Genomic DNA, 21,551 nt, shown 5'->3' with positions numbered 1-21,551 from the left:
ATGTGGGAAGCAAAGTCAAAGTAAAATATTCAATATTTAAGGTGTGTGTGTGTGTGTGTGTGTGTTTTTTATATATATATATATCTATTTGATTAATTATCATTATTATATATTAATATTACATGTAGTTACCCAAACCAAAAATAAATCTTTGGACCATCAAACATTACACCATTCATAAGGTATGTCAATAAATATCTACTTAACTCTTTTAGAGTCCTGATCAAAGCTACCCCTGCAGTCCTCCTGCGGGCTGAGAGAAATTATTGATGTAGCAACCATTAGCATGTGACAGAATGCAGTCTTGCACGTCATTGCCATTTTCAGTGTTTTTATATAATAATTATTAGTTATTATTATTATATAATAATAGTAAGAGAAATTCAAATTTTTTTTTTTTCATTTTTTTTGGAATTCAAAGACTGGGTTTTGTGTGTTTTTGTGAAGACAGTTGCTCATTGAAATGCAAGTCCATGCAAATAATTTATACCTTGATTCCCCCCCCCCTCTTTTATTTCAAACACATTTTTCTGTGTGCTATTTGTATTTATTTCCAGACAAGAAACCAGGCTCTGTGTGTTTGTGTGTGCCTTGATTTTTGAGAACAGGCCTGTGTGCTCTACATCTTCAGGAGGGTTCTCTGAAGTGAATAATTTGTTGGACATAAAAGCTGCATTTCTCGCCTCTTCCTGCCAATTTAAACAGTTGATTCTCTACTGCTTTTAAAGTCCACACTGCAAACTTATTCTTATTTTTTATTTATATTTATGTCAGGCTAGGTTTGAGGGTGAATGAGAAACGGCCTTTATGGATGGCCTCAGCCTTCATTTCCAGGCACTGTTGGCATTGCTTGGATACCAAGAACCACAGCAGGAATAAATAAATAAAATCTTCCGTCATGAGAGGGAGGAAACAAGTTCAAAGATTTAAGCTCGTCTTGCAGCTAGCAAAGGCGCGATCTAGTAAACAAAATCAATCACTTGTAATCATAAAAAAATGAAATATGGTTATATCCAGATGAGTATATACAGAGGCTAAGTGTATATGAGCAGAGCTTACCCTGTTCCCTTATCTGCTTTTGGTTTGAATCTGAGGTGAATCTCTGGAAGTGAGGTTTATTGAATTATATTGTATAAATGCACACATTTCTGTTGGACGTTCTGTGTATCCGGAATCTTCCAGTGCAGCACCTACAGCAGAGTCACTCCAGCCAATCAGGTTTTCCTCCCATTACAGGGTCCACTGTTGTAGGGGCAGTGGTGGCCTAGCGGTTAAGGAAGCGGCCCTGTAATCAGAAGGTTGCCGGTTCAAATCCAGATCCTCCAAGGTGCCACTGAGGTGCCACTGAGCAAAGCACCGTCCCCACACACTGCTCCCTGGGCGCCTGTCATGGATGCCCACTGCTCACTCAGGGTGATGGGTTAAATGCAGAGGACACATTTCACTGTGTGCACCATGTGCTGTGCTGCTGTGTATCACATGTGACGATCTCTTCACTTTATTTATTAGCGTTTGCGCTTCGATCAAATAAGATGTTATTGTGTGAATACGTACACTCAATAGCCACTTTTTATTTTTAGAATCCACCACCCTGTTGGTGCCATGTATAGTTGGGTATGTTCTCACTCTTAAAGGTCCCCTATTATGAATGTATTCCTTTTTTTGCTTTTATATCAGTCTTATTGGCTTTCTAATACTGTATCTGAAGTCTCTATCTGTAGTTCAGTCATGTTGCACAATTACAGTTTTGTGTGTGTGTGTGTGTGTGTGTGTGTGTGTGTGTGTGTGTGTAGCTATAAATGTTAATGAGGAGGAGAGAGGCGGGACTAGGAGGAGAGCGACCTATAGAAGTGAGGGGGAAATGATATCAACACCATTCACCAACCATAATGTTACGCGCAACCAGGAAGTTGTGTCAGCGGAAAAGCTACAAGGGGAAAGATACAAGGCCTCACAGGCTTTAATTCACCTGCATTTTAACGTATGGTTTTACCGTAGTCTTGCACGTCATTCTGAGAAAATTCACGTCATTCTTATAAAATCAGTGAACATGCTCAACACGACACGCTGTAATGTGTTTGGTCGGTGTGGTGGAGGAAACTCTGTTGAGGCTACAGAGAAGGAAGATCCACCTGGAAGAAGGAGCTCACTACAGCAGGCAACGCAGCCTCGAAGATAATAGCCAGAAGCATGTGGTCATGCTCACATTTTTCCATTGCAATGAAGTGTCTGAACAAAAGGGAGAGAGGGAGAGCACGTGTGTGTGTGTGACAGTGAAGTGATTGTGTCACCGTTTGCTGTGCTGCAGTGTTTCACAACGAAATGTGTCCTCTGCTTTTAACCATCACCCTTAGTGAGCATGACAGATGCCCAGGGGGCAGAAAAGTCTATATGTTTGTCAGATGTAAAGCATACATGTGTATGTTTTTTGTGATATTTCATTTTCATTTTATTATTATTATAACAGCTCAAGGAGCAACATGTTTCTGCATTTTCTGAAGTGTTTAGTTCTGTTTTTGAATAAAGGGTTGGAAATGAATGCTTTTTAAAAATCCGATTCATCGATTATTAATATAATCGTTTGTAGCAGTCTTAAAATACATTTGGTCTCATTTGTACATCCAATCACCGAGCAACTGCAATGCTTTAAGTTCTTTATAGAGCACCTTTAGACAAACAGTTGACCATGGTGCTGTACAAGGTAATGTGTACATAAAATTGACTGTTCCGAATGAATACAAGTAAGCATAAAACGTTTGAAACATACATAAAATAATAAAACGCTAAATAAAGCAATAAAACATAACCACAGGACACGTTCTCTGGGTGGACAAAACGAATCGGGAGGCAACCCATGTCATCATAAGGGGACAAATTCCAGGTCCAACCATCTGAGCGAAGCAGAAATGAACAAAGCACTTTTTACACCATTTCTAGCCACTGCAGGACTATAGACAGGATAGGGGATCTTGAATTAATGTTCATTTCACTTTGTGAGATTCTTTTTCATGATAGGTGACCTTTCAAGAAATGATTTTGCAGAAGCTACTAATTGTACAAGGCATTGTGTATGATTTATTACAGCCGGATAGAACAGAATGAACAAGGGAGGAATTGGGTTTGGAGCATCCATCGTAACTATTGGTTTTGAAATCAAGTGCTAGGGCTAGGTGGGTTAGGTGGGTTTGTCCTCTTCAAGATACATGGGTGGTAGTAGCCTAGTGGGTAACACACTCGCCTAAGAACCAGAAGACCCAGGTTTAAACCCCACTTACTACCATTGTGTCCCTGAGCAAGACACTTAACCCTAAGTTGCTCCGGGGGGGGGCTGTCCACTACTGATTGTAAGTCGCTCTGGATAAATGCTGTAAATGTAAGATACAGTAAATTAGCAAGCAGTCCTTTCTTCTTGCTATCTGTTGGTATTTCTTTAAATCCACATGCACTACATTTTACAGAGTTCTCACTTGGTATGACTTTGAATGTCTTCCTTCACTGCAACATCTGGTCCTTTCTGAAGTTGTTGGTAGGTTTTAATAGCCTAGCCAGCGAGGTGTTCTTCTGGTCGCAGAACGTCCTTTGTCTTTCCTTTTCAGTTGTGAATCGTGGCGCATGCCTCTCAGCTGGAGAGCGCTGTGGTTTTTAAAGATGCGGCCGACTCTTCAAACAAGCCTGACCTTGAAGTAAACCGCACGCCGCCTTCCTGATCTGGATATATGAGAAGCGGCAGGCAGGTAGTGCAGCTGTCATGACAACGAAGTTGTTCATGTAGAAACGCTGTCCACAGAATGACTAGGCTTTTATGTAGTTATTTAATTTTTTTTAAAGCAAAAGATTGCTTTAAAAAAAAAATTTTTTTTTTTTTTTTTTTTTTTTTTTTTTTGACAATTGAAACTCATTCAAGCTCAGTCCTCACATTCATGATCTCGAAGGCCAAACTGACATGACTCTGTCCCCCCCCTCCACCTCTCCTTCCCCATGGTCAACACTACCACATTCCTAGATTGGCTCACATTTCTTCTGGAACGGCGTACACTCCATCATGCTTTGGTGTGCCGCCACGTTCAAGGTCTAAGTCACCCCTCTTGACATTACAATCAGCCGCCTGACAACGGACCAGCGTCCCTGTCTGCGTTCTTCCTCCAGCGGGCTGCCGGGGTGTGAGGGGGGCCGGCTCCCATCCTGCCGGGAGCGGAGATTATGGAGGGCTGATTTACAAGGCGTGCAGCACGACGCGGGATTTATCTGTCCCCGGGACGTCACCTCCTAAATACTGATGCCGAGAGGAATCCAGAGAAGTTCCCTCCGCCTGACCAATATGCTCCTGTAGCTGAACTCTTTCTTCATGACCTCTGCCTGCGGACAGATGATAAATTCAGATTTAATTTAACAAATTAATCTTTCCCTGTCCGTGCTCCTCACGTTCCCTTCACAAACCCTGGACAATTTGAAGTCTGGCCCGTGAGGGAAGAAGTAGTCAGCAACTGAGAGCGCTGTGTCATGTCACATGCCCCGTTCCGCCCAATCAACAGCCGTAAAGAACGAATGTTGTAACTCATCTCCTTTTGAGTGTCCACGTTCTCAGGATTGTAATCCCCCTGCTGCGAGTGAGTTCCACGTATCAGATACGCCTCGGAGCTGAAACCGTGTATATATAGCTTTTTCTGCTTTGTAAAGAAACAATTACAACCTTGATGTGGATACTTCACCCCTGTGTAGTAAACGTTTTTGCTTCTTCTATACAGGTACTTTTGTGGTACTTTTGCTAAAGTACCAAATTTGTGTGTCTATCTCTATAAACTGTATAAAATGAGAAAAACCCGGTGTGTCTCGTATGGCAGGTCATATGTCCATGTTTGTCTCTCCAGCTCATCTGATTAATTGCTGTCGCATTGTGTTTTGATGCTCCGTTCCCTGGTGCGTGTATCCGCTATAATCGTGCCGTTCCGCAATTAAGCCCTCTTCTTATTTCCTATATTTACCATTCACCATTCAGGGCTTTGGTGATGAGGATGAGAACCAGAACCAGGACAGCACCTGAACTCTTTAATTTGATTCATTTTGATAGAGAAGGTTACTACATTGCCATTTCTTCATTTCTCCCTCTCCAACCACACCCCCTCCCTTTCATTGGGTTCTGGTGCTCCACTAGTTTTCCATACCTGGCAGCATCCTGACATGACCGCACTTCCATCAAAGCAGATGGGTGCCAGCCACGCTCACTGCACTCCTTCCCCATGGTGCTTTCAGAACATTCATTGGACCTGAGTTGGGACTTAAATCTGTCTAGGGTCCGAATTGATTCACAGACAGCGTGTCACCATGGGGACCAGCCCTGGGGGGGAGTGGAAAATTTTTTACATTTTATTTTCTTATTTAATGAAAGTTGTGATTCTGTGAGTCTGTGGCCTGTGTGTCAGTAAAGTGAAAGTGAAGTGATTGTCATTGTGAAACCTGTGAAATGTGTCCTCTGCATTTAACCATCACCCTGAGTGAGCAGTGGGCAGCCATGACAGGCTCCCGGGGAGGTGTGTGTGGGGACGGTGCTTTGCACAGTGGCACCTTGGTGGTTCAGGATTGGAACCGCCAACCTTACCTGCTAGGCCGCCATGAGTAACAGCTGGCGGGATAATGACACTTGACAGCCTGCACAAACCAGAGACTGACTGTTCTGATATCCCATAATGAGGGAAGGCAGGAGTTTAATTTATTGGCCAGGCTAAATGAATCCGCTTCTGAATTTCCCAGCAGTGCCATAGACCCTAAGATCACACACTTTAACTAATTGGCTGTGCTGCGGGCCGGTGACAATAAATGTGTGTGTGTGTGTGTGTGTGTGTGTGTGTGTGTGTGTGTGTGTGTGTGTGTGTGTGCGTGTGTGCGCGTGTGTTAGTACGCACAGATGCATATATTTGAAAATATAGCTCATTCATGTGACCATTGCCTGACATTTGCTTTTGCATTTTAATACTTCAGAGCATAATCAGCGTGCTACCATTTCTTAATTCCAGCCTAACCACTGCTTGTTCAGATATGAACTGTGATTGAACCTTAAAGGACCTCCGAGCACGAAGTCACACATCACATATGTACCTTCAGATGACCTCCAGAAAAGTGTGTTGAGAGCTTCATGAATGGCTTTCTATGGGGTTGTTTTTCACCTTTTGGGTGTGGCCCCTTAGATCCAATAAATGGAACTTTGAAAGCTTCAGCATACCAAGATCATTTTGGTCATTTCATGCCCAGCGTTGTGGGAACATTTTGTGGAGGGCACCATCTGGTCCAACATGACAGTGCACAAAGCAAGGTCCATGAAGACGTGGATAGTGTGGAAGAACCTGACTGGCCTGCGACCAATCAGAGATTGTAAATGCCAGGGCCCGCCTCTGAAAGCTCTTGTGCTTCAGTCAGACAGAGAGAGGAGAGTAGCCTGGACCAGTCAGATAGACTCCTCTTCAAGAAGAGAAGTTCAAGTGTTGTGAAGAAGGCTTCAGGGCGCCCAAGAAAGTCCAGCAGGCACCAGGATCGTCTCATAAAGATGATTCAGCTGCAGGATTGGGGTGCCACCAGTGCAGAGCTTGCTCAGTAGTGGGTGCATCTGCACACACAGTGAGGTAGAGACTTTTGGAGGATGTCCTGGTGTAAAGAACGGCAGCAAAGAAGCCACTTTTCTCCTAGAAAAACATCAAGGACAGGCTGATATTCTGTAAAAAGTACAGGGATTGGACTGCTGAGGTATGGAGTTTCTCTGATGAAGCCCCTTTGGGGCATCTGGGAAAATGATACCTAAACATCTTCTGACAGCTTCTCCCAACCATCCAAGAACAGTTTGGCCAAAGTGATAACAAAACATTGACATTTTGGTTCCATGGCCAGGAAACACCCTGGACCTTAATCCAACTGAGAACTGGTCAATTCAAGGGCCGGGTGGACAAACAAAAACCCACAAATTCTGACAAACTCCAAGCACTGATTATGAAGGAATGGGTCACCATCAGCCAGAAAAGTTGAATCTGTGATTCCTGCAAATGGTAGCGTCAACTGCAAGTATTGGCATGTTTTTTTGTTGTTTTTTTGCAGGTGAGGTTTGAGATCCACTAATCCATAATCTGTAGAGCACCTATGCACCAGATCTGATGTTTACAACATTATTTTTTTTTTTGGGGGGGGGGACTGAAATCCTGCCAGCATCTCTGACTATCTATGCTTGAGCACTTCGCTGGAGGACATTCCAATTTGTGGGGTATTTTTAGCGTAAGAGAAGCTGTCGTTTTTCCTTCCCAGAGACAAGGACAAGATTCATAATTTCTTTCAGCGGCTGTGGCTTGATATATATAATATCAGGGTTAGAGGCAGCACACAAAGCCAGCTTGTTACCACAATTAATGTTATTTCACTGTAGATGAAAAATGAAAACAATTTTCCAGCAGGCAGTGGTGTGAAACAACCGGCATTTTCAACTGGGGACTCCGGTTCCACCCAATTCCCTGGCAGAAATTTCTCATTTAACCTCACTTTCCAGCTCCCTGGTTCTATCGCGGAAATCTGATTGACCCAGTTACTTTACCGTGGTGTCTTGCATTAGGTTGTGCCGCAACCCTGTTTAGAGGATCGCATGTTTGCTGTCTGACTTTGTCATGTAGACCTGCTGTCAATGCTGAGTGTGGCTTCTGAGAAGAATGTTCTATTAATTTTAGTCCTAGTGGTTTTTACCCATGCAGAATTTGCAGAAATGAGTTCACGCGCATGCCTTTTACTGGAAAAATCAGAGGCGTCTTCTTCCATCCTCGTTTATTTAAATTAGCAGATGTTGAGATTGTATGTGGAGTGAAGGTTGAGTGGAGGTTTCACGATAAACTATACCTCCAGAGAGATGTTCTGATCTGCAGAAAACATTGCATGTTGCTTATCATAGTTGAGTTATACTGAAATATGCAATGGGGGGATGGGGGGGTCATAAGCAAATTATCACATCCATAATTGCTTTTTATGTAGTAACTGTTGAGTGACTTGGATTACTCAATTTTAAAAGCAATATAATGATGTAAGATGTTATAGTGGCTTCTGCTATTCACATAACAATTTATTCAAATCACATCTGTTTATACTGTGGCAATATCTGTAGTTCTATAGGTTTGTGAATAAAATGGAACAATTATGACACCTGTAACAGAGACTGGTTTATAGGGTTTTGAATGATTTCTGTGGCTCAACGCTTCCAGAACATTCTTGTTTTGTTGCATGAGACCTTTTTGTATCTAATGGTTTAATGCTTACAGAGGCTGAGCAGCAGCCACTGGTCTGGGGTCAGTTTTTAGTTTAGAACATTTATGTGATAGACATCATATCCAAGGCAGCACATAAATGTCTTTGGCACGAGGCGCTGGAGCATTTGGAAATGCAACTGGTAACCTGAGTAACCATGCAATAAAAAAAACTAAATAAAAATGGCCTTTTATAGCTTTTACAGTTAAATAGACCTGTAATTTTGCCAACTGAATGGCTATGTAGCTGATGGTGGGTCTGTTAATTTGGCACCTTTTGCCAGTGTTTGCACTTTAGAGGCTTTTGGCAAAATGTGGCTGATTAATAGAAAGATCAAATAGTGTGTTTTGGGCATTTTTTTTGTGAGAATTATATACCCTGGCTTAATTGTTCAGTGTATATTCATTATTTAATGCTGTCTCTCAAAATGTGATGATGGGAGTACATTTATTGGTTTGGTGTCTTGGCTCTAATAAGTACCTGTGTGTGTGTGTGTGTGTGTGTGTATACACGTTGTGTACATTTACATTTACATTTACAGCATTTATCAGACGCCCTTATCCAGAGTGACTTACAATCAGTAGTTACAGGGACAGTCTCCCTGGAGCAACTTAGGGTTAAGTGTCTTGCTCAGGGACACAATGGTAGTAAGTAGGATTCGAACCCGGGTCTTCTGGTTCATAGGCAAGTGTGTTACCCACTAGGCTACTACCACCCTTGTGTACGTTGTGTGAATGAGCCTTTGTCATAAGGCTGTCTCAGTGAAGTGCCACTCAGTGAATCAAGTCATTGAGCTGGTATGAGACCCTCCTCTCATTGTCTCTATTTGGAGAGGACCTTGAAGGTTGCCACAAGTGCCTCTGGAAGGAGCAGCCAGATGTGGGGCAGGTTTTTAAATAACTCTTGACTGACCTTCACATTGTGCGCTGGCTACGGTCCAGATCCTGTCTGGAAATGAAAAGAAGTCTGACTGGACCAGGAGCCTATTAGACCTGCCAGTGCTGCCAGCCAGTGACCCACAACTGGGCACTGCTGTCCCCTGAATTAAGGCTCAATAGTTTGCCTGTTCAGTCAAGCAGACTGATGCTTACAGGAGGATGCCATTCTGCAATTGCAGATAATCCACAAACATTTTAAATCTTAATTTTGAAGAAGAGACATGGAATTATATCATATCAAATTTTTTATATATATATATATATATATATATATATATATATATATATATATATATATATATATATATATATATATATATATATATATATATATATATATATATATATATAAAAAATCTCATATTAAATTACCTTTCTGCAAGAATCCTCTATGGATGTATCATTGTGTATCATTGTGTTTCTGGGTAAACATTTTTGATTGTATAATTAGCCTAATAGCCAATATACTTTAATCCAACAGTATATATTTATTTTTAAAAAATTGCAACAGAAAATGGACAAAAAAACAATTATTGCAACATTGAAAATTATCTTTCTGGCACTTTCCATCTCCAGCAGTGACAACATAGGGTGGTAGTAGCCTAGTGGGTAACACACTCGCCTATGAACCACAAGACCCAGGTTCGAATTGTGTCCCTGAGCAAGACACTTAACCCTAAAATTGCTCCAGGGAGACTGTCCCTGTAACTACTGATTGTAAGTCGCTCTGGATAAGGGCGTCTGATAAATGCTGTAAATGTAAACATACCAAGATACAGACATAATGTACATACACAGAAATAATAGCTGGGAAAACGCATTTAATCCATGAAACTGACACATTTTACATCTCTGCAGGATGCCAAAGACTTTCTTCACAGTATTAAACAATCCATTTAGCACAGTGTTCTTGAATCACGCAATGCTGCGCCGTCAACTGAACTTGAATTTGACCGTGTATCAGTCTCGCCCTTCTCGCCAGCTCCCGTGAGCATGAAATCCCTCGTCGTGTAGAGCATAGCCGCATATCCCACTGAAGGTCCCATATTCAGACCCAGGCGTAGCCAGATGGATGGGAGCCCCCCCCCCCCCCCCTTTTGTATGTTCATAAATCACATGCACCTCCTTTGTAGGAGATGCGTTTATGACGGATGATTAATATCTTCAGCCGGGCAAGCTGATGTTAAACCCTTCAGATTTATAGCTTTTCAATTAAGGCCACATGCAGCCGAATTGAAGTCATCTCACTACTCCGTCTTTCTAGGACATTAATATGCACGCCGTCCTGGTGAAGGATGCAAACGCTGGCATTTTAAGGGTTTGTTTCACTCCGCCAAGCGAGCCACGCGAAGTATTTCATCATGTCTGAGAAATGCTGCTATAAATGTTCAGCGTGCATCAGATGGGGAATATACTACTGGTATCTGATGCTGCGTGAAAAATAATATTTGCCCAGAAGAATTTATTGCGAGTCTTTTTTTTTTTGCAGGAGCAGACATTATCTGCCGGTGTGTACATGACACCCAGGCTGGTGTGTCGCTCGGCGCAGTAGGTGGTGACTGTGAGCACAGGGATGAACCTGTGGAAATCTGTTAAAAACCTGCAGGAAATTACTGTGAAACCGAGGACATTGAGGAACGGCACGCCTCTTCTAAATCCAGCAATATATGGTCCACCACGCTGGGGGTGTGTGTGTGTGTGTGTGTGTGGTTTCATGACCTTTGAGTCCGTTTGTGCTATGGCAGCTGATTGAGTTTCACAAATTAAATTAACATGATTTAAAATCTAGTGCTTTTTTTTTTTTTTTTTTGTCCTTAGTCACTCATCTGAAATGTCCAGCGAAGCACTAGGTGCGTGCTGAAGATCAGTGTGCCATGCTGCACAATTCTATATCTCATTAAAACACACGATTCAGTCCAGAATAATCGAATATGAGGTTAATCCAGCTGTGTGTCTGATCTCCAGCTCCGCCTTTCCTAATCTACGGAGTCTGAGTGAGACACCGCCTGCCAGACGGCAAATTTGACTCCGGCAGTTTGTGTGGTAAAACACCTCTCGGTAGAGCGAAGGCTCCCGTTTGATCCCCCTGGAGAAACGATGGCACTGGTGTCCGCTGCATCTGAGGGAGAGAGGTCATGCCGAGAAGCGGCGTCTCCTCGAAGTACACTGTTCTTAATCACGTGGGACGTTCTGTCCTTACATGTCCTGAGCGCTTCCTTTTGGGGTAAAACTGGTTCCAGATTGAGCAGTGGATGGCCTGGCTTGCATACCAGTGGGGCATGAGAGAAATGTTTTAGGAGTTCCACATGTCCTAATGATACACAGAGAAGCAGAAAGGACAGCTGCCATGTTTCTTAAAGGTCCATCATGAAAATGTCACTTTGTGACATTATTTAAGATTATTACTCCAGTTCCCCCAGCCTGTCTATGGTCCTGCAGTGGCTAAAAATGGCGATAGGTGTAAAGAATGTTTTGGCCATTCTGCTTCACCATTCAGAAAGCAGCAGCTCAGACATTCTGATCTGGAATTTGTCTTTTTATTCTTTGCCTGCAGAGAATTTCCCATCCCTACCCTAAAAAAAAAAAAAAAAGTATTTCTACCAACAGTTGTGGCTGGAAAAACGTGTGAATCATTGCAGTTTGGTCACTTATTGGGTGTAAAAAATGAAAAAATATTAATTAGTTCTGTCACACGAGACTGAAGGACCAGTGGGTTCATAAAAAAAAAAAATTCTGGAAAAACACTGACACAACTTCCTGTCTGAACCAAACATTGTGGTTGGTGAATAGTGGTGATGACTTGATTTCCGCGAACGCCCGCTCAACTTCTATAGGCCGCTCTCCTCCTGGCCCCGCCTCTCTTCTCCTCATTTGTTCTTAAAGACCAAAAAGGCGTGTCCTGGGGAAATGGATCAAAGTGGCCATAATTTTCATAATAGGGCACCTTTAATATCAGTACATCCTGATGTCGTGTCCTTAAATGACAATACGCCTCCATGCCAAAGGAAAAATCAACACCTTTATTTGATTAATGATCAGTGATTTTCTTATTGCACTTTGTCCAGCAAATAAAACTCCTATGGAAATTAAAAGGAATAACTAAGGACATTATTGTAACCTACAAGGGAAGAGTGTCATCTTTTTGGAAATACAAAAGATTTCCATCATTGTGTGGAACTAGAAGGGATTTCCAGGTCCTCAGGTGACCCTTCCACTTCCATATGGTTCAGTGTCACCGTTTGTATGAGTTTATTTGAGCTGCCATGGAACAGTGTCCTGTCCAGTGGGTTGATCCCATAGGTTGCTGGTGTTTGCTCTTCATCGTCACTATAAGTGGTGACATCTGTACGGTGGTGTGACATTTTTGACCTTGTGCTTCCCTTCTATCACAGAATATAGAATCACCTTAAGTATTGTGATTTTTATCACACTTTCTGTGGCAGTTGCGACAGTCATGAGATGAAGTGGTTCGTCTCTAATCTTAGCGTTGCTAGGCAACGCCATTCAGGCTGCAGTGTGTTGCATGACGTTGCGACCATAAACAACGTAATGAGCTGGAATGATATTTAAAGGGACTGTGTTGGTGATGTTATCGTTCGATATTCTCACTCCCTCGATACCGCTCAGCCAATCAAAATGCTGGATCAGAGCGGCTGCAGTGAATCCGTATATCTTTCTGTTTTTACAAAAGGTCATTGCTGCCTTTTCGTGATGTAACATATTTTAGAGAGATACAACTTGATTTTGATTAATATGAAATTAATTATCCGGACCTACTTTCAGACTACCTGCCCTGCAGCACAGAGCTGTTGTGAGTGGCCACTCAGATGAGTCTGTCTGTGGTTTGAGGGACTGGGTCAATTTTTCTTTTGTCTGGTTCGTTTTTTGGCCAACATACTCTGTGAAGTCAAGGGAAAAGACAGTTGTCAAAGTTGTCAATTTGGAAGACACGGAGAAGTAAAAGGTTTGACTCACTGCTGCGTTAAGGGGTTAGTGGCGGCACTACAAATTGGTGGGGAAACTGACTCTGTCTACGGACGTTTTGGGGCGTGCAAGGGGTTTTGTGCACACTTAACGATAATGAGAGCTTGTTTTGAGCTTTTGAAACTGGCTGCTTTTCTGGACTGTGAGTTGTCTATGGTTATGTTTCACCTTGTGATTTTTAATTTTATTTGACTTTTGTCTTTTGAAACATGACTGGTTTGTAATGTATTTTTTTTCCTCTCTCCCCCCTCTCCTGTGTGTGTGTGTGTGTGTCCTGCTAATGAGTATGGCCTGAGGCCTCGGGGGTTCAGCTCCCTGCTATTGTTATTACTGCAGATCACCAGTAATAATTCACTACCAGATGGCCCCTCTCTCGCAGGCCCGATTGAATTGGCTGTATTTATACCGCGTCTTTGGGATTTATTTATTTATCTCTTTTCACGGAATCTGCCCACCACCCACTTAGAAACCTTTTTCCGTTTTTTTAATGCCTCTGAAAGAGTCGTATCAAATGCAGGCGGGTCGATCCCGTGATGGCTGACGTTTGATGTGAAAGGTTGCCCTTGTAGAGGGAATCTTCTGGCCTGAATCTGCTGGTTGTGTAGCTGCTACAGCTGTGCAAGAGGAGGGAGTGAATGTCTGGCTGGGTGTGTGAGCCCTTAGTGTTTTTTTTTTTTTTTTTTATAGATTTTAATTTGTAAGATTCTCTCCCTACGCTGCTTTAGTTGTCACTGATAATGCCGTGGATGTTCCGTTATTACCTCCTGTCCTTCACTGATGTGACCGTAAGAAAAGACATGATTAATGCTGCATTTCATTAGGCTGCTGTTCTTTTACTCATTTCATGCCCGCCTCTGTGCATTTATACATTTTAAAAAATGTGGGCAAATTGCTGTGAGAAACTGACAGTACGAGGTTTGCGATTTCTATTTGTTACATTATTCGTTTATTTTAGTATAAATATCAGATGTCATCACAATAACATTTCAATGACTGTCGAAATGAAGTTATGCGCCTCCTTCAGAATATTAGAACCCATGCTGACATTTAAACATCTTGCACAATAATAACCACAAACATCCGTTTTTGCTTTAGTGCCTTGTTATCAATCCACTTCTCTTCTGTGAACTGTCTTTGTAAGTGAAGCGTCGAATGGGACCCACCACATCACGGCACCCAGTGCACACAGTGAAATGTGTCCTCTGAATTTGGCGGAACCACTGCCCCGTGGCTATAAGCTGATAAACGGGCATATTGCAGTTTCTAATGAACACAGGGACATTTATTTTCAGGTTACATGGTCTAGATGTTGGTCAGCATTATTTATGTCTTTATTTGTTTGTTTGTTAGCAGCCATGTCATTTGTAAACTGTGCTGGATCAGCATTTTTTCATGGGATTGCAAACGTCCTGCAGGTGCATTTTCCACATTTATTTTTTTGCATTTTTAGGGGAATATATTGGAGTGACATGGTTTAAGACGTCGTGGTCTGAACATGTCTTGTGAAAATGTCCTCATGAAAGGTAAGGAAGCGGCCCCGTAATCAGAAGGTTTCTGGTTTGAGTCCCAAATCTCAGAGGTGTCACTGAGCAAAGCACCGTCCCCACACACAGCTCCCCGGGCGCCTGTCATTGCTGCCCACTGCTCTCCAAGGGTGATAGTTAAAAGCAGAGGACACATTTCACTTTCACTTCACCAATCTGTTCATCAGGGGTTTGTAGGAATTATTCCTTAGCCCCGTCCAGTTCCTCTGTATGTACTTGTCCATTGGTGATTCTCCATTATGGATCTGCAAGACTGTCATATATCAAGGTTATTGTGTGTGTGTGTGTGTGTGTGTGTGTGTGTGTGTGTGTGTGTGTGTGTGTGTGTGTGTGTGTGTGTGTGTGTGTGTGTGTGTGTGTGCGCGCTCTCTTTCCTTTTTTTTTTTTTTTTTACGTTTAGAGATGAGACTGGTTTGTGCTGGTAATTGTAGGAAATTCTGCAGTGGAATAGCACAAAGAGCAAAAGTCATTTCACAAATGAGGACTGCGCCATCAACACTCATTTAAATCTCATTTGTATCTAATTAATGAGTTGTTGATGCCCTGCATGCTCTGCATGTTACGCTCAGTCACCACCACACAGCCAGCATGCTATCAGGTTTTCTGACGTTATTACCCATTTTTCGCACATTTCTGCGATTATTTCTGTCACATGACCGACACTGAATGCGTTTCTGAGAACCAGAAATCTGACTCTCCTCTTCGTTTATCTCCATTATGCCCTCAGTAATAAGGTATTAGCTCTCGTAGGTGGTTAATGGTGATTTGACCTGTAGTGTTGAGTCGAGCAGAAGTGATAATTATGCTCTGCTTGATTTGTGCCTACAGCAGCTGAGGTGTCACAGCAGAACATTCCTCCCAATTTTTTAAGGTTACCTTGATCACCAAACGCTACACTTTGGAGCTCTTCTGTTTTGAAACTGTATTGAACCACATCATTTAAAGAGTTCTCCTTCTACAGGGTGTATTAGTGGGTGACCCCATTACACCAGCGGTCAAGATGGTGGCCCTGTCGCTGAAGATCTGTGTCCGCCAGTGCAACGTGGTGAAGACCATGCAGTTTGAGCCTTCTACGCCGGTGTACGACGCCTGCAGGATCATCAGAGAGAGAGTCCCAGAAGCTCAGACTGGGCAGGGTGAGACCTTAACATTCACCTCTTCAGTCCCAATTATGTGAATACTCATAATAGGAGTAGTGGTGGCAGCAATGGATATAGCGTTTGTGTCTCAAGGGGTGACCACTTTGCATATATTGTAAAAACAGGGAAGAGAAAAAACTCTCTACACACAAAAGCACTGTATTCAAACCACTCCAACTTGATGTTGCCTGGCAGAAAGAGGCGTGGCACAATAGAGGTTAAAACGATGAACAGTTTCTAATTTATTAACACCAGTAAATTATTATTGCAGTTACATGAATATTGTATGTAAAAAGGTACCAATGTTACAGAGAAAACCAAAATGAAAGACAGGAGAAAAGGTAGAGAAAGACAGTACAGCTGGAACCAAGCTTTAGAGACATCACCTGATCCAGGAGAAAAATGAGAGGAGAGAGAAGACTCGAAAACCGGAAAATCCGGTCTTCGATGGAAAAGCAGCTGAGAAAGAAAAGTGAACTCCCCCACACGTGAACAGATCTTTATACACCTGGCCTACAGGAAGCTGTCACAGACCAATAAGAACCTGTTGTTTCTGACGTGACGCCCCCGGTGCCTCCCATTTTGGGAAGACAAAGAGAGCAGGCAGTCCCGACGGCCGGCACCTCACAAGTTTGGCTCGGGGGAGGGCCGCCAAATGTTGCAATGCCGTTCGACAAAGACATGCAAAAATGCATCGTTATCTCGATGAACAACAAAAGCACAGAAATGTCATGGCTCCACGACGTCTTACAATATTTATTTTATTAGTAGTTTTTTTTATATACATTTTACATTCCGTCTATGAGCTATTTCGGGTGTAATCTTTCAGTAGGGTAATGCATCCCTCCACACTGATTTGAGTAATATCAAAATGAGATTGAGGTGTTCTCCAGACCTCAATTCAATCAAGTATCTGTGGGATTTTCTTATCCGTGGATTCACCACCTCACAATTTATAGGACATAACGTATCTGCTACTGAGGACTTGGTGCCCATGATATGTCTTCAGAGGTCTACTGGAGTCTATGCTGTGACTGTTTCGAGCTGCTTTGGTTGAAGGTGGAGGACCCACTAAAAATGGAGTACAATGTTCTGGGTGATCCTTTTACATCTGAAGGTTTGGCAATTGCTCTGATGTAGGGACATTGGGAAGAGAGTATAGATGAAGACTGGGATCTGATGGAGCTGCAGCCAGCACAGTGTCAGTGACCTTGATGCCTCCAACAGAGCTCTTGTCATCTGGGCATAGTCATTTTAAAAAAAGTCTTGTCAGTGCTACTACAGTCAGTTGGTATCAATCAAAAACAGCAAGACTGACAGATGTTTGAGTAAGACTCTACTGCATTCTGTAGAAGTCAAGAATCCACCTTTAGCAGCAGACTTTCCTTCCATTTTTGGGAGTGAAATATGGACAAATGTCCTAAGAAGGGGTCTTTTTGTCTGCTGAAAATGACATGAATCCCCCTGCTGGCTCAGGTAATATGTGTTTTGTCCTCTACTGTTCTGATGAGAACTGGTTCCATGGTCGAACATGATTCGTTTGTGGTCATCGATGTTATTTTGATCATGTTTTTTTTACCCCCCCAGCCTCAGACTACGGCCTCTTCCTTTCAGATGACGATCCAAGGAAAGGCATCTGGCTGGAATCTGGGAGGACTCTGGATTACTACATGCTCAGAAATGGGGTAGGTCAGGGTGTCGATGATTAGCAGGCATTAGTGTTAGAATGAACACTGAAAATAAGTGAATCTGATCAGCTACTAATCCCAGTTGCAATCGAGCAGATGATTATGTCTGTATGAATCTCTGCCATGCCAGCTCATTTGCTTCATCCCACAACACTTCCTCCATCTACCTACTCCAGGACGTGCTGGAGTACAAGAAGAAACAGAGACCCCAGAAGATCAAAATGCTGGACGGTGCAGTGAAGACCATCATGGTGGACGACTCTAAAACTGTGGGCGAGCTCCTGGTAACCATCTGCAGTAGAATAGGTGGGTCAGTTCATCTGGGTTTTTAATTCTGCTTGTACCTGCAGAAAGGTTCTCTCCAGCTTTGTCCTGTTCCCTTTAATTATTCATCTGCTTTCTCTCAGAGTTTTATAATGACTGAGGCACGCTGAGGGTATAACAGCTCTACAGTTTTTTTTTTTTAAAACAAATATTTAATTCTTTTTAGACTTAAGCGACGTTTTTTTGCATGGTGCTTCCACAGTAAGGAACAACACTGACCGTAAAAATATAAAAATAGTGAAATATTGAATAATTCTGTTGAGTCAGCTCTAACTGCTCTAATATGTATTATTTTACTGCAGTTAGGTTTTGCTGTGGCATTAAGATTTGCTGAGAGGAATCCTTGAAGTGATCTCAGAATATTTGCTCTGATTTATCTCTTTAAATATCATTCATTTGTCGTTTTTATGCCTGTGACTGCAACACTGGTACAATCTCTCGTAATAACTGTGATGGCAAAATCCTTGAAAGACTGTGTGTTTGTGCAGTGTTTTTGATATTTGATCATTTAAAGTGAGAGGACGAGGAAACATGAGAGAAATTGTTATCCAGGCTTCTTTCCCCTCCATTCTCCCCTCTTCTCGTCTGTTTGGGCACTGCATCCACTGTAGGAGGGGGTTGGGGTGTGGTGTAATATGGTGTTTTTTCTTTATTGGCCTTTTTCCACCCTGCCCTACTCCTCAGGCATCACCAATTACGAGGAGTATTCACTGATCCAGGAGCAGGCGGAGGATAAGAAGGATGATGGGATGGGCACCCTGAAGAAAGACCGGACGCTGCTCAGAGACGAAAGGAAGATGGAGAAGCTGAAAGCCAAACTTCACACAGATGATGACTGTGAGTCACTCAACAGACACGCCGTTGCTTCCAGACTCTCATAATAAGAGCTCTGCAGATAATTCATTAACTACTAAGTTTGGCTCATCTTTGTGTGTGATGTGGCATTAATGTTTATGCGTGTGCAGTTCAAGGCATGAGTGTGTTGCATATGAAATAATGCGGGGGTTGATGCATGTGTTTACATGATGTGATTTGTCTGTACTTGTCTTTGTGTGTGTGTGTGTGTGTGTGTGTGTGTGTGTGTGTGTGTGGGATGGGTTTGATCAATGTGTATGTGTGTGTATATATGTAGGGTGTTAGTAGCCTAGAGGGTAAGACACTCCCCTATCAACCAGAAGACCACAAAGTAAAAGGGTCAAATCCCACTTGTGTCCCTGAGCATGACACTTATCCCTAAGTGTCTCCAGGGGGACTGTCTTTGTAACTACTGATTGTCCTGATCACTCTGGATAAGGGTGTCTGGTAAATGCCATAAATGTAAAATGTATTTGTGCGTCTAGTGAACTGGCTGGACCACAGTCGGACGTTTCGTGAGCAGGGTGTCGAGGAGAGCGAGACATTACTGTTGAGGAGGAAGTTCTTCTACTCCGATCAGAATGTGGACTCCAGGGACCCGGTCCAACTCAACCTGCTCTACGTCCAGGTCAGAGCTGCATTCACTTACTGCTGGTTATTGTAGTAGGATTGTATTCGGCAGTGTGCACTGTGCTGTGTCCAGCACTAGACTGACCAGGGATTTTCTGAAGGAGCCATTATTGTGTGTATGCTGAGGGTGTGTGCGCATGAAGAATTGTAATTTTCAGAAAATATAGAACTATAGAGCTCATGCAAAAATAAAATGGATACATTTTCATTTTGTGTGACCAGATTGTTCAAATAATCTAGGTTTCCAGCCTTGTTGGAAGTGAAAACCATGACCTGTTCATTTTCATGAAAGACTCTGTGTCTTGCAAATCTCTGGTCTGTTTTGAGGCTGCACCACAGGGAACATTCACACACTGCAGTATATATTCCACCTTTTTAACGGTGTCTCCAACGCTCCTTCATAATTTCCAGTAGGCATATATGTGCATTCTCAGACACTTGACAGTGAAAGTGCTGATTGAGATGATTCATCTTTTGTGTTCGTATTTACATTATTTTATTATTACACTTACACACTGGAGCAACGTCAGCTTTTTTTTTTTGTGGTGCATAATGTGAATCTGAAGCCATTAGACGAAGGTACTGCATGTTGTTTCCATTTTATTTATTTTAGTCTGCAGAATGTTAAAATGAATGTTAGAATGATCATCTCATCTGGGCCTCTTTCACACATTTTCGTAAATATGTGTGAAAATGAATCATGATTGGTCGTACAATGATAAATTCTGTATTCTAGTTTCCCCCCACAGACCCCCGTACTCTATTCTCTCTAGATCACACCCCATAACCACCGCTGCCTTCATTCATCTCAGCACATCACCATCTGACACTCTGCTGAAGGCCTGATGTTCAGTGTGTGACTTCTCATTTCCTGAGGGACGCCGCAGTTTATTAATGATGTGCAGCTTCCATGACCTCATAAGCCACCCGTACACAGCAGTGACTGCCAAGAGTGCACACACACACACACACACACACACACACACACAGTCATTTTCACACACAAACGTAAAACGCAAGCCTGTGTACAGTTTTTTTTTTTTTTTTTTTTTTTTTTTTTTTTCGGCGAGTCTCACTGGATAGAATGAGGTTCTTTAGTGGGAGCAGACAGCCAAAGTGTTTCATGGACTGTTCTGGGCTTGTGTGTCTGTTTTGAACCATAATTTGCCCTTCTCCAGTCAACCGGCAGCTGCCCACAGTGTACAGCAGGGCTCAGGTCTGACAGCAGGGAGGTTTATAAGCCGGCCCGTCACACACCACACTGCGTCAGGCGGGTTTGATAAAGTGTGACTCTCCAACCAGCAGAGTTCTGGGTGAAGAATGTCTGCTTTTTCACCTCTCTCTCCCCCTATCTGTGCACTCTGTCCACAACTTTCCTCTCTTTTCCTCCCTCCTCTCTGATCAGATTTCTCGCTCTGCCACAACGCGGACGCGCTGACACATAATAAAGATGCCAGGAGGGGGGATAAACATAGGTGGGGGAATGCAGATCTGTGACTGATAGTGTTTGGGAACGATTGAGGAACCTGCAGGCGTGACATCTTGCCTCAGCAGATGTCTCGGGGTATTGTAATAGCAAGACAGCCGTCTGACTGACGTGCCTCTTTAAAAAGATTGTCCCGGTCTCAAACCTTCATTAGCACCTCAAGGCAGCTTATTATCGATTCGCCGCCGTTGTCGCGGAGGAGCGTGATGTAATGTTTTGACAAATGGCAAGCTCTGCGGCGCTCGGGGTCTCTGGTTGGATAATTAGAGATGCTGGCGGCCCTGTAAATGTTTACAGACTGGCTGGAATGCCAGGTCATGGTTTTCTAGCTTTTATGAAGTCATCACACGTGTTCCGAATAAGTAGTTGTTTCATGTCACATGCCCCGAAACCGGATGAGTGTGACGTCCCTAATAAGGCAAGTCTCATGTGGAGTCACTGCTTTGTATTCGAGTTCAGATCATATTTTTATTCTAACCTTCCGCGTACAGAACACCTGATACTAATTAAACACGGGTTGGTGGGGCGTGGCTTCAGGAAGCGGATTGGGAATTAGATATTTGCATTACTGGCATAGGTCAATAATCATACAGCTCTTCAAACAAAATGAGCATTTTTTTCCCCCCGTTTATTTGATCTCACGTCTCTGTAAAATGTAGAATAGAACATGTTCTTTATATCCCTCAAAAAACTTCAAT

General features: G+C 42.8%; 1 pseudogene; it reads left to right on the top strand.

The window, feature by feature from the left end:
• Positions 1 to 21,551, top strand: part of LOC114766749 (talin-2-like) — a 100,835-nt pseudogene that overhangs the window by 27,211 nt on the left and 52,073 nt on the right.

The sequence above is a fragment of the Denticeps clupeoides genome, chromosome 17 (genome assembly GCF_900700375.1).
Source record: "Denticeps clupeoides chromosome 17, fDenClu1.1, whole genome shotgun sequence".
In the NCBI taxonomy this organism is placed as follows: Eukaryota; Metazoa; Chordata; class Actinopteri; order Clupeiformes; family Denticipitidae; genus Denticeps; species Denticeps clupeoides.
The sequence above is the reverse complement of the archived record's forward strand: the minus strand, read 5'-3'. Positions and strand labels throughout refer to the sequence as shown.